Genomic DNA, 10,281 nt, shown 5'->3' with positions numbered 1-10,281 from the left:
CCACTCACTTCTTTGGAAATACAAGTTTCTCACAAACTTTGTATAAATCCAAAATCTTTGATCATCTCATCAAAGCATACATTCCAACTCCGAGATGCTTACTCCAGTCCTTAGAAGGATCGCTGGAGCTAGCATACCTTTTAGCATCCTTAGGATCGACAAAACTTTTCTGATTGTATTACATACAACCTTTCCTCACGAAAACTGGTAAGGAAACTCGTTTTGACATCCATCTGCCAGATTTCATAAATACAGCTAATGCTAACATGAATCCGACGGACTTTAAGCATCGCTACGGATGAGAGAATCTCATCGTAGTCAACTCCTTGAACTTGTGAAAAACTTTTCGCCACAAGTCGAGCTTCATGGACGGTGACATTACCATCCACGTCCGTCTTCTTCTTAAAGATCCATTTATCTTAATGGCTTGCCGATCATCGGGCAAGTCCACCAAAGTCCATGGATCCGTTCTCGGATTTTATGGCCTCGAGCCATTTATCGGAATCCGGGCCCACCATTGCTTCTCCATAGCTCGTAGGTTCATTGTTGTCTAGCAACATGACCTTCAAGACAGGATCACCTTACCACTCCGAAGTAGTACGTGTCCTTGTCGTCCTACGAGGTTTGGTAGTGACTTGATCCGAAGTTTCATGATCAATATCATAAGCTTCCACTTCAATTGGTGTAGGTGCCACAGGAACAACTTCCTGTGCCCTGCCACACACTAGTTGAAGAGACGGTTCAATAACCTCATCAAGTCTCCACCATCCTCCCACTCAACTCTTTCGAGAGAAACCTTTCCTCGAGAAAGGACCCGATTCAAGAAACAATCCATATTGCTTTCGGTTCTGAATTAGGAGGTATACCCAACTGTTTTGGGTTTCCTATGAAGATGCATTTTATCCGCATTGGGTTCGAGCTTATCAACCTGAAACTTTTTCATATAAGCGTCGCAGCCCCAAACTTTTAAGAAACGACAACTTAGGTTTCTCTAAACCATAATTCATACGGTGTCATCTCAACGGAATTACGTGGTGCCCTATTTAAAGTGAATGTGGTTGTCTCTAATGCCTAACCCATGAACGATAGTGGTAATTCGATAAGAGACATCATGGTACGCACCATATCCAATAGGGTGCAACTATGATGTTCGGACACACCATCACATTATGGTGTTCCAGGCGGTATTAATTGCGAAACAATTTCCACAATGTCTTAATTGTGTGCCAAAACTCGTAACTCAGATATTCATCTCTATGATCATATCATAGACATTTTATCCTCTTGTCACAATGATCTGCTACTTCACTCTGAAATTACTTGAACCATTCAATAATTCAGACTTGTGTTTCATCAAGTAAATATTCTCAACATCTACTCGAATCATCTGTGAAGTAAGAACATAACGATATTCACTGCATGCCTCAGCACTTATTGGACTGCACACATCAAAATGTGTTACTTCCAACAAGTTGCTATCTTGTTCCATCTTATTGAAACCGAGGCTTTTCAGTCATCTTGCCTATGTGGTATGATTTGCATATCTCAAGTGATTCAAAATCAAGTGAGTCCGAACGGTCCATTTGCATGGAGTTTCTTCATGCATATTCACCAATAGACATGGTTCGCATGTCTCAAACTTTTCAAAAACGAGTGAGTCCAAAGATCCATCAACATGGAGCTTCTTCATGCGTTTTATACCATTATGACTTACATGGCAGTGCCACAAGTAAGTGGTACTATCATTACTATCTTATATCTTTTGGCATGAAAATGTGTATCACTCCGATCGAGATTCAATAAACCATTCAGGTTTAATACTAATCTTGATGGTAGAGGGAGCGTGCGATGTTTGATCATATCAAACTTGGAAACACTTCCAACGCATATCGTCATCTTACCTTTAGCTAGTCTCCTTTTATTTCGTAGCTTTTATTTCGAGTTACTAACACTTAGCAACCGAACCGGTATCTTATACCCTGGTGCTACTAGGAGTACTAGTAAAGTACACATTAACATAATGTATATCCAATATACTTCTATCGACCTTGCCAGCCTTCTCATCTACCAAGTATCTAGGGTAATTCTGCTTTAGTGACTGTTCTCCTTATTACAGAAGCACTTAGTCTCGGGTTTGGGTTCAACCTTGGGTTTCTTCACTGGTGCAGCAGCTGATTTGCCGTTTCATGAAGTATCCCTTCTTTCCCTTGCCCTTCTTGAAACTAGTGGTTTCATCAACCATCAACAATTGATGCTCCTTCTTGATTTCTACTTTCGCGATGTCAAACAACGCGAATATCTCAAGGATCATCATATATGTCCTTGATATATTATAGTTCATCACGAAGCTCTAGCAGCTTGGTGGTAATGACTTCGGAGGAACTATCACTATTTCATCTGGAAGATCAACTCCCACTTGATTCAAGTGATTGTTGCACTCAGACAATCTGAGCACAAGCTCAACAATTGAGCTTCTCTCCTTAGTTTGCAGGCTAAGAAAATCGTCGGAGGTCTTATACCTCTTGACGTGGGCACGAGCCTGAAATCCTAATTTCAGCCCTCGAAACATCTCATATGTTCCGCGACGTTTCGAAAACGTCTTTGGTGCCTCTACTTAAACCATTTAATTGAACTATCACGTAGTTATCAAAACGTGTATGTCCGATGTTCGCAACATCCACAAACGACGTTTGGGGTTCAGCACACTAAGCGGTGCATTAAGGACATAAGCTTTCTACTGTCCGCATAATTGCTACTTTCATCTTTCAACTATATTTTCTCTAGGAACATATCTAAAACAGTAGAACTATAGCGTGAGCTACGACATAATTTGCAAAAGGTCTTTTGACTATGTTCAGGATAATTAAGTTCATCTTATGAACTCCCACTCAGATAGACATCCCTCTGGTCATCTAAGTGATCACATGATCCGAGTCAACTAGGCCGTGTCCGATCATCACGTGAGACGGACTAGTCATCATCGGTGAACATCTTCATGTTGATCTACTATACGACTCATGCTCGACCTTTCGGTCTCCGTGTTCCGAGGCCATGTCTGCACATGCTAGGCTCGTCAAGTTAACCCTAAGTGTTTTCGCTGTGTAAAACTGTCTTACACCCGTTGTATGTGAACGTAAGAATCCATCACACCCGATCATCACGTGGTGCTTAGAAGCGACGAACTGTAGCAACGGTGCACAGTTAGGGGAGAACACTTCTTGAAATTTTGTAAGGGATCATCTTATTTACTACCGTCGTCCTAAGTAAACAAGATGCATAAACATGATAAACATCACATGCAATCAAATAGTGTGACATGATATGGCCAATATCATTTTGCTCCTTTTGATCTTCATCTTCGGGGCTCCATGATCATCATCGTCACCGGCATGACACCATGATCTCCATCATCATGATCTCCATCATCGTGTCTTCATGAAGTTGTCACGCCAACGACTACTTCTACTTCTATGGCTAACGCGTTTAGCAATAAAGTAAAGTAAGTTACATGGCGTTCTTCAATGACACGCAGGTCATACAAAAAATAAAGACAACTCCTATGGCTCCTGCCGGTTGTCATACTCATCGACATGCAAGTCGTGAATCCTATTACAAGAACATGATCAATCTCATACATCACATATATCATTCATCACATCCTTTGGCCATATCACATCACATAGCATACCCTGCAAAAACAAGTTAGACGTCCTCTAATTGTTGTTGCATGTTTTACGTGGCTGCTATGGGTTTCTAGCAAGAACGTTTCTTACCTACGCAAGACCACAACGTGATATGCCAATTGCTATTTACCCTTCATAAGGACCCTTTTCATCGAATCCGTTCCGACTAAAGTGGGAGAGACTGGCACCCGCTAGCCACCTTATGCACCAAGTGCATGTCAATCGGTGGAACCTGTCTCACGTAAGAGTACGTGTAAGGTCGGTCCGGGCCGCTTCATCCCACAATACCGTCGAAACAAGATTGGACTAGTAACGGTAAGCATATTGAACAACATCAACGCCCACAACTACTTTGTGTTCTACTCGTGCAAAGAATCTACGCAATAGACCTAGCTCATGATGCCACTGTTGGGGAACGTAGCAGAAATTCAAAAATTTTCCTACGTATCACCAAGATCTATCTATGGAGAGACCAGCAACGAGTAGAAAGGAGAGTGCATCTACATACCCTTGTAGATCGCTAAGCGGAAGCGTTCAAGTGAACGGGGTTGATGGAGTCGTACTCGTCGTGATTCAGATCACCGATGATCAAGTGCCGAACGGACGGCACCTCCGCGTTCAACACACGTACAGCCCGGTGACGTCTCCCACGCCTTGATCCAGCAAGGAGAGAGGGAGAGGTTGAGGAAGACTCCATCCAACAGCAGCACAACGGCGTGGTGGTGGTGGAGGAGCGTGGCAATCCCGCAGGGCTTCGCCAAGCACCATGGGAGAGGAGAAGAACTTGGGAGAGAGGGAGGGGCTGCACCAAAGGCATAAGGTGTGTTTGGGAGGCCCTCCTACCCCACTATATATAGGGATCCCAAGGGGGGGTGCGCCAGCCCCTAGGAGATCCAATCTCCAAGGGGGCGGCGGCCAGGGGAGGAGTCCTCCCCCCCCAAGGCACCTAGGAGGTGCCTTCCCCTGCTGGGACTCTTCCTTTAGGGTTTCCCCAGGCGCATGGGCCTCTTGGGGCTGGTGCCCTTGGCCCATGTAGGCCAAGGCGCACCCCCTACAGCCCATGTGGCCCCCCGGGGCAGGTGGCCCCACCCGGTGGGCCCCCGGGACCCTTCCGGTGGTCCCGGTACAATACCGATGACCCCGAAACTTGTCCCGATGGCCGAAACAGGACTTCCTATATATAAATCTTTACCTCCGGACCATTCCGGAACTCCTCGTGACGTCCGGGATCTCATCCGGGACTCCGAACAACATTCGGTAACCACATACAAGCTTCCTTTATAACCCTAGCGTCATCGAACCTTAAGTGTGTAGACCCTACGGGTTCGGGAGACATGCAGACATGACCGAGACGTTCTCCGGTCAATAACCAACAGCGGGATCTGGATACCCATGTTGGCTCCCACATGTTCCACGATGATCTCATCGGATGAACCACGATGTCAAGGACTCAATCGATCCCGTATACAATTCCCTTTGTCTAGCGGTATTTTACTTGCCCGAGATTCGATCGTCGGTATACCGATACCTTGTTCAATCTCGTTACCGGCAAGTCACTTTACTCGTTCCGTAACACATCATCCCGTGATCAACTCCTTGGTCACATTGCGCATATGATGATGTCCTACCGAGTGGGCCCAGAGATACCTCTCCGTTTACACGGAGTGACAAATCCCAGTCTCGATCCGCATAAAACAATAGATACTTTCGGAGATACCTGTAGTGCACCTTTATAGTCACCCAGTTACGTTGTGACGTTTGATACACCCAAAGCACTCCTACGGTATCCAGGAGTTACACGATCTCATGGTCAAAGGAAGAGATACTTGACATTGGCAAAGCTCTAGCAAACGAACTACACGATCTTTGTGCTATGCTTAGGATTGGGTCTTGTCCATCACATCATTCTCCTAATGATGTGATCCCGTTATCAACGACATCCAATGTCCATAGCCAGGAAACCATGACTATCTGTTGATCACAACGAGCTAGTCAACTAGAGGCTCACTAGGGACATATTGTGGTCTATGTATTCACACGTGTATTACGATTTCCGGATAATACAGTTATAGCATGAATAAAAGACAATTATCATGAACAAGGAAATATAATAATAATACTTTTATTATTGCCTCTAGGGCATATTTCCAACATCATCTTGTGCTTGTGATCTCCATCTCCGAAGCACCGTCATGATCACCATCGTCACCGGCGCGACACCTTGATCTCCATCGTAGCATCGTTGTCGTCTCGCCAATCTTATGCTTCCACGACTATCACTACCGTTTAGTAATAAAGTAAAGCATTACATCGCGATTGCATTGCATACAATAAAGCGACAACCATATGGCTCCTGCCAGTTGCCGATAACTCGGTTACAAAACATGATCATCTCATACAATAAAATTCAGCATCATGCCTTGACCATATCACATCACAACATGCCCTGCAAAAACAAGTTAGACGTCCTCTACTTTGTTGTTGCATGTTTTACGTGGCTGCTACGGGCTTAAGTAAGAACCAATCTCACCTACGCATCAAAACCACAACGATAGTTTGTCAAATAGACTCCGTTTTAACCTTCTCAAGGACCGGGCGTAGCCATACTCGGTTCAACTAAAGTTGGAGGGACAGTCGCCCGCAAGCCATCTATGTGCAAAGCACGTCGAGGGAACCGGTCTCGCGTAAGCGTACGCGTAAGGTTGGTCCGGGTCGTCTCGTCCAACAATACCGCCGAACCAAAGTATGACATGCTGGTAGGCAGTATGACTTGTATCGTCCACAACTCACTTGTGTTCTACTCGTGCATATAACATCAACATAAATAACCTAGGCTCTGATACCACTGTTGGGTTTCGTAGTAATTTCAAAAATTTCCTACGCACACGCAAGATCATGGTGATGTATAGCAACGAGAGGGGAGAGTGTTGTCTACATACCCTTGTAGACCGTAAGCGGAAGCGTTAGCACAACGCGGTTGATGTAGTCATACGTCTTCACGGCCCGACCGATCAAGCACCGAAACTACGGCACCTCCGAGTTCTAGCACACGTTCAGCTCGATGACGTCCCTCGAACTCCGATCCAGCCGAGTGTCGAGGGAGAGTTCCGTCAGCACGACGACGTGGTGACGATCTTGATGTTCTACCATCGCAGGGCTTCGCCTAAGCACCGCTACGATATTATCGAGGTGGACTATGGTGGAGGGGGGCACCGCACACGGCTAAGAGATCCAAGGGATCAATTGTTGTGTCTTTGGTGCTAGCCCTGCCCCTCTATTTATATGTTGAGCCCTGGGGTCGAAACTTGGAGCAAAAGCCTCCTCAAAGTCGGTTTTTCCCGAAAGGCAAGAGTCCCACTCGGACTCCAGGACCAAACGCCACAATCCTTGGCGTCTGGCCCAGACGCCATGGGCCTCGGCGTCTGGCCCAGGGCCAGACGCCAGGGTCTCCGGCGTTTGGCCCCCTGGCCTCCGCAAAACTCCTTTTGCACCGATCTAAAGCCTCATGGGCTTGACCCCTTGGCCTAACCATATCATCCAATATATGAATCTTTACGTCTCGACCATTTCGAGACTCCTCGTCATGTCCCCAATCTCATCCGGGACTCCGAACTCCTTCGGTACATCAAAACATGTAAACTCATAATATAACTGTCATCGTAACCTTAAGCGTGCGGACCCTACGGGTTCGAGAACAATGTAGACATGACCGAGACATGTCTCCGGTCAATAACCAATAGCGGGACCTGGATGTCCATATTGGCTCCTACATATTCTACGAAGATCTTTATCGGTCAGACCGCATAACAACATACGTTGTTCCCTTTGTCATCGGTATGTTACTTGCCCGAGATTCGATCGTCGGTATCCAATACCTAGTTCAATCTCGTTACTGGCAAGTCTCTTTACTCGTTCCGTAATACATCATCTCACAACTAACATATTAGTTGCAGTGCTTGCAAGGCTTATGTGATGTGCATTACCGAGAGGGCCCAGAGATACCTCTCCGACAATCGGAGTGACAAATCCTAATCTCGAAATACGCCAACCCAACATCTACTTTTGGAGACACCTGTAATGCTCCTTTATAATCACCCAGTTACGTTGTGACATTTGGTAGCACCCAAGGTGTTCCTCCGGCAAACGGGAGTTGCATAATCTCATAGTTATAGGAACATGTATAAGTCATGAAGAAAGCAATAGCAACATACTAAACGATCAGGTGCTAAGCTAATGGAATGGGTCATGTCAATCAGATCATTCAACTAATGATGTGACCTCGTTACTCAAATAACAACTCTTTTGTCTATGGTCAGGAAACATAACCATCTTTGATTAACGAGCTAGTCAAGTAGAGGCATACTAGTGACACTCTGTTTGTCTATGTATTCACACATGTATTATGTTTCCGGTTAATACAATTCTAGCATGAATAATAAACATTTATCATGATATAAGGAAATAAATAATAACTTTATTATTGCCTCTAGGGCATATTTCCTTCAGTTCCTTACCTCCCCTCGTCTTAGAGGGAAAAATCTTAGTCTTAGCATCCTTCAAATTCTTCATAGTGATAAATTGATAATAATCCCAAGTGACTCAGCAAATATATATATATGCTCCCTGGTAACGACACAGAAAAAGGTCTTGATAACCCACAAGTATAGGGGATTGCAACAGTTTTTGAGGGTAGAGTATTCAACCCAAATTTATAGATTCTACACAAGGGGGCCCAAAGAATATTTGCAGGTATTAGCAGCTGAGTTATCAATTCAACCACACCTGGATATTAATTATTTGCAGCAATGTGATCAGTAGCAAAGTAATATGATAATTTTGATAAGAGTAGTAACAACAATGGTAATTCTAATAGTGATATCAATAGTTTTGTAGCAAGTGCAACAGTAAAGATAGCAGAAGTAACTTAGCACGAACAATATAAGAGAAATTCATAGGCATTGGATCAGTAATTTGTTGGATGATATTCATCATATGACAGTCATAATCTAGGGCGATAGGGCACTAGCTCCAGTTCATAAATATAATGTAGGCATGTATTCCGTAAATAGTCACGCATGCTTATGGAAAGAACTTGCATGCCATCTTTTGTCCTACCCTCCCGTGGCAGCGGGGTCCTATTGGAAACTAAGGGATATTAAGGCCTCCTTTTAATAGAGAACCGGAACAAAGCATTAACACATAGTGAATACATGAACTCCTCAAACTACGGTCATCATTGGGAGTGGTCCCGACTATTATCACTCCGGGGTTGCCGGATCATAACACGTAGTAGGTGACTATAACTTTCAAGATCGGATCTAGAACATGGATATAATGGTGATAACATAAACGGTTCAGATCTGAAATCATGGCACCCGGGCCCAAAGTGACAAGCATTAAGCATGGCAATGTCATAGCACATCAATCTCAGAACATAGTGGATACTAGAGATCAGGCCCTAACAAAACTAACTAGAATACATGATGAATCTCATCCAACTCCTCACCGACTAGCGAGCCTATGAAGGAATTACTCACTCCCGGTGGGGAGCATCATGGAATTGGGGTGGAGAAGGGTTGGCGATGACGAAGAACGAAGACCCCCCCTCTCCGGAGCCCCAAACGGACTCCAGATCTGGCCTAACGATGAAGAACGAGAGGTGACGGCGGCTCCGTCTCGTGGATCATGATAATTCTTTCTCCCTCATTTTTCTGGAAAAATAGAACTTTATAGCATCAGTTTTAGGGTCTGCGGGGCCACCAGGTGGGTACAACCCACCTGGGCGCGCCTGGGGGTGGGGGGGGTAGGCACGCCCTGGTGGGTCGTGCCCACCCAGGTGCCCCCTCAGGTGACTCTTGGCTCCAGAAATTCTATTTTATTGTATAAAAATCCTCGCAAAGTTTCGTTCCATTCCAAGAACTTCTATTTATGCACGAAAACAACACCATGGTAGTTGTGCTGAAAACAACATCAGTCTGGGTTAGTTTCATTTAAATCATGCAGATTAGAGTCCAAAACAAGAGGAAAAGCGTTAGGAAAAGTATATACGTTGGAGGCGTATCAATGTCCTAGACTACAAGTTCTATAAACTTCGGGCTTGGGTCACGATACAAAGTTACCCAGGATGGGCTTGCCATCTAGATCACGCTGGGTCCTTGCTTGTTCCAACGTCATGCTAGGAATGTATGACGTGCCCATGCAAATCAAAGGAAAGAAGATACAACTATTACAGATCCTAGTCCTATTTCCCATCAGAACATAAGGGAGTGGGATTCCTTTGTAACACCTCTATTCTGGTCGTGGCTCACCTCACTGGACCAACGCTTCTGGTCGGAAGCTGGTCTATTGCCTGGTCGGCAACCGGCACAACACCTTTGTCAGTGGGATTTCTGTTGGTTTTCGTACTATGCGCAATGGAAGTTCCCAAAAAAGGAGATATCTAAAAACAGTGTTCTACGGGGAGAATATGATTTTTGTATACTTTGACCCCATACTGGCATGAAACTGATTAGAAAAAGGACCTCAAAACACCCATTTATTAGGGGAATGTGAAAATTGATGGTTTTCGCCCAAACTAGCATGAAACTTTCTCTTTTAT

The sequence above is a fragment of the Triticum aestivum genome, chromosome 4A (assembly GCF_018294505.1).
Source record: "Triticum aestivum cultivar Chinese Spring chromosome 4A, IWGSC CS RefSeq v2.1, whole genome shotgun sequence".
Classification (NCBI taxonomy): domain Eukaryota; kingdom Viridiplantae; phylum Streptophyta; class Magnoliopsida; order Poales; family Poaceae; genus Triticum; species Triticum aestivum.
The sequence above is the reverse complement of the archived record's forward strand: the minus strand, read 5'-3'. Positions refer to the sequence as shown.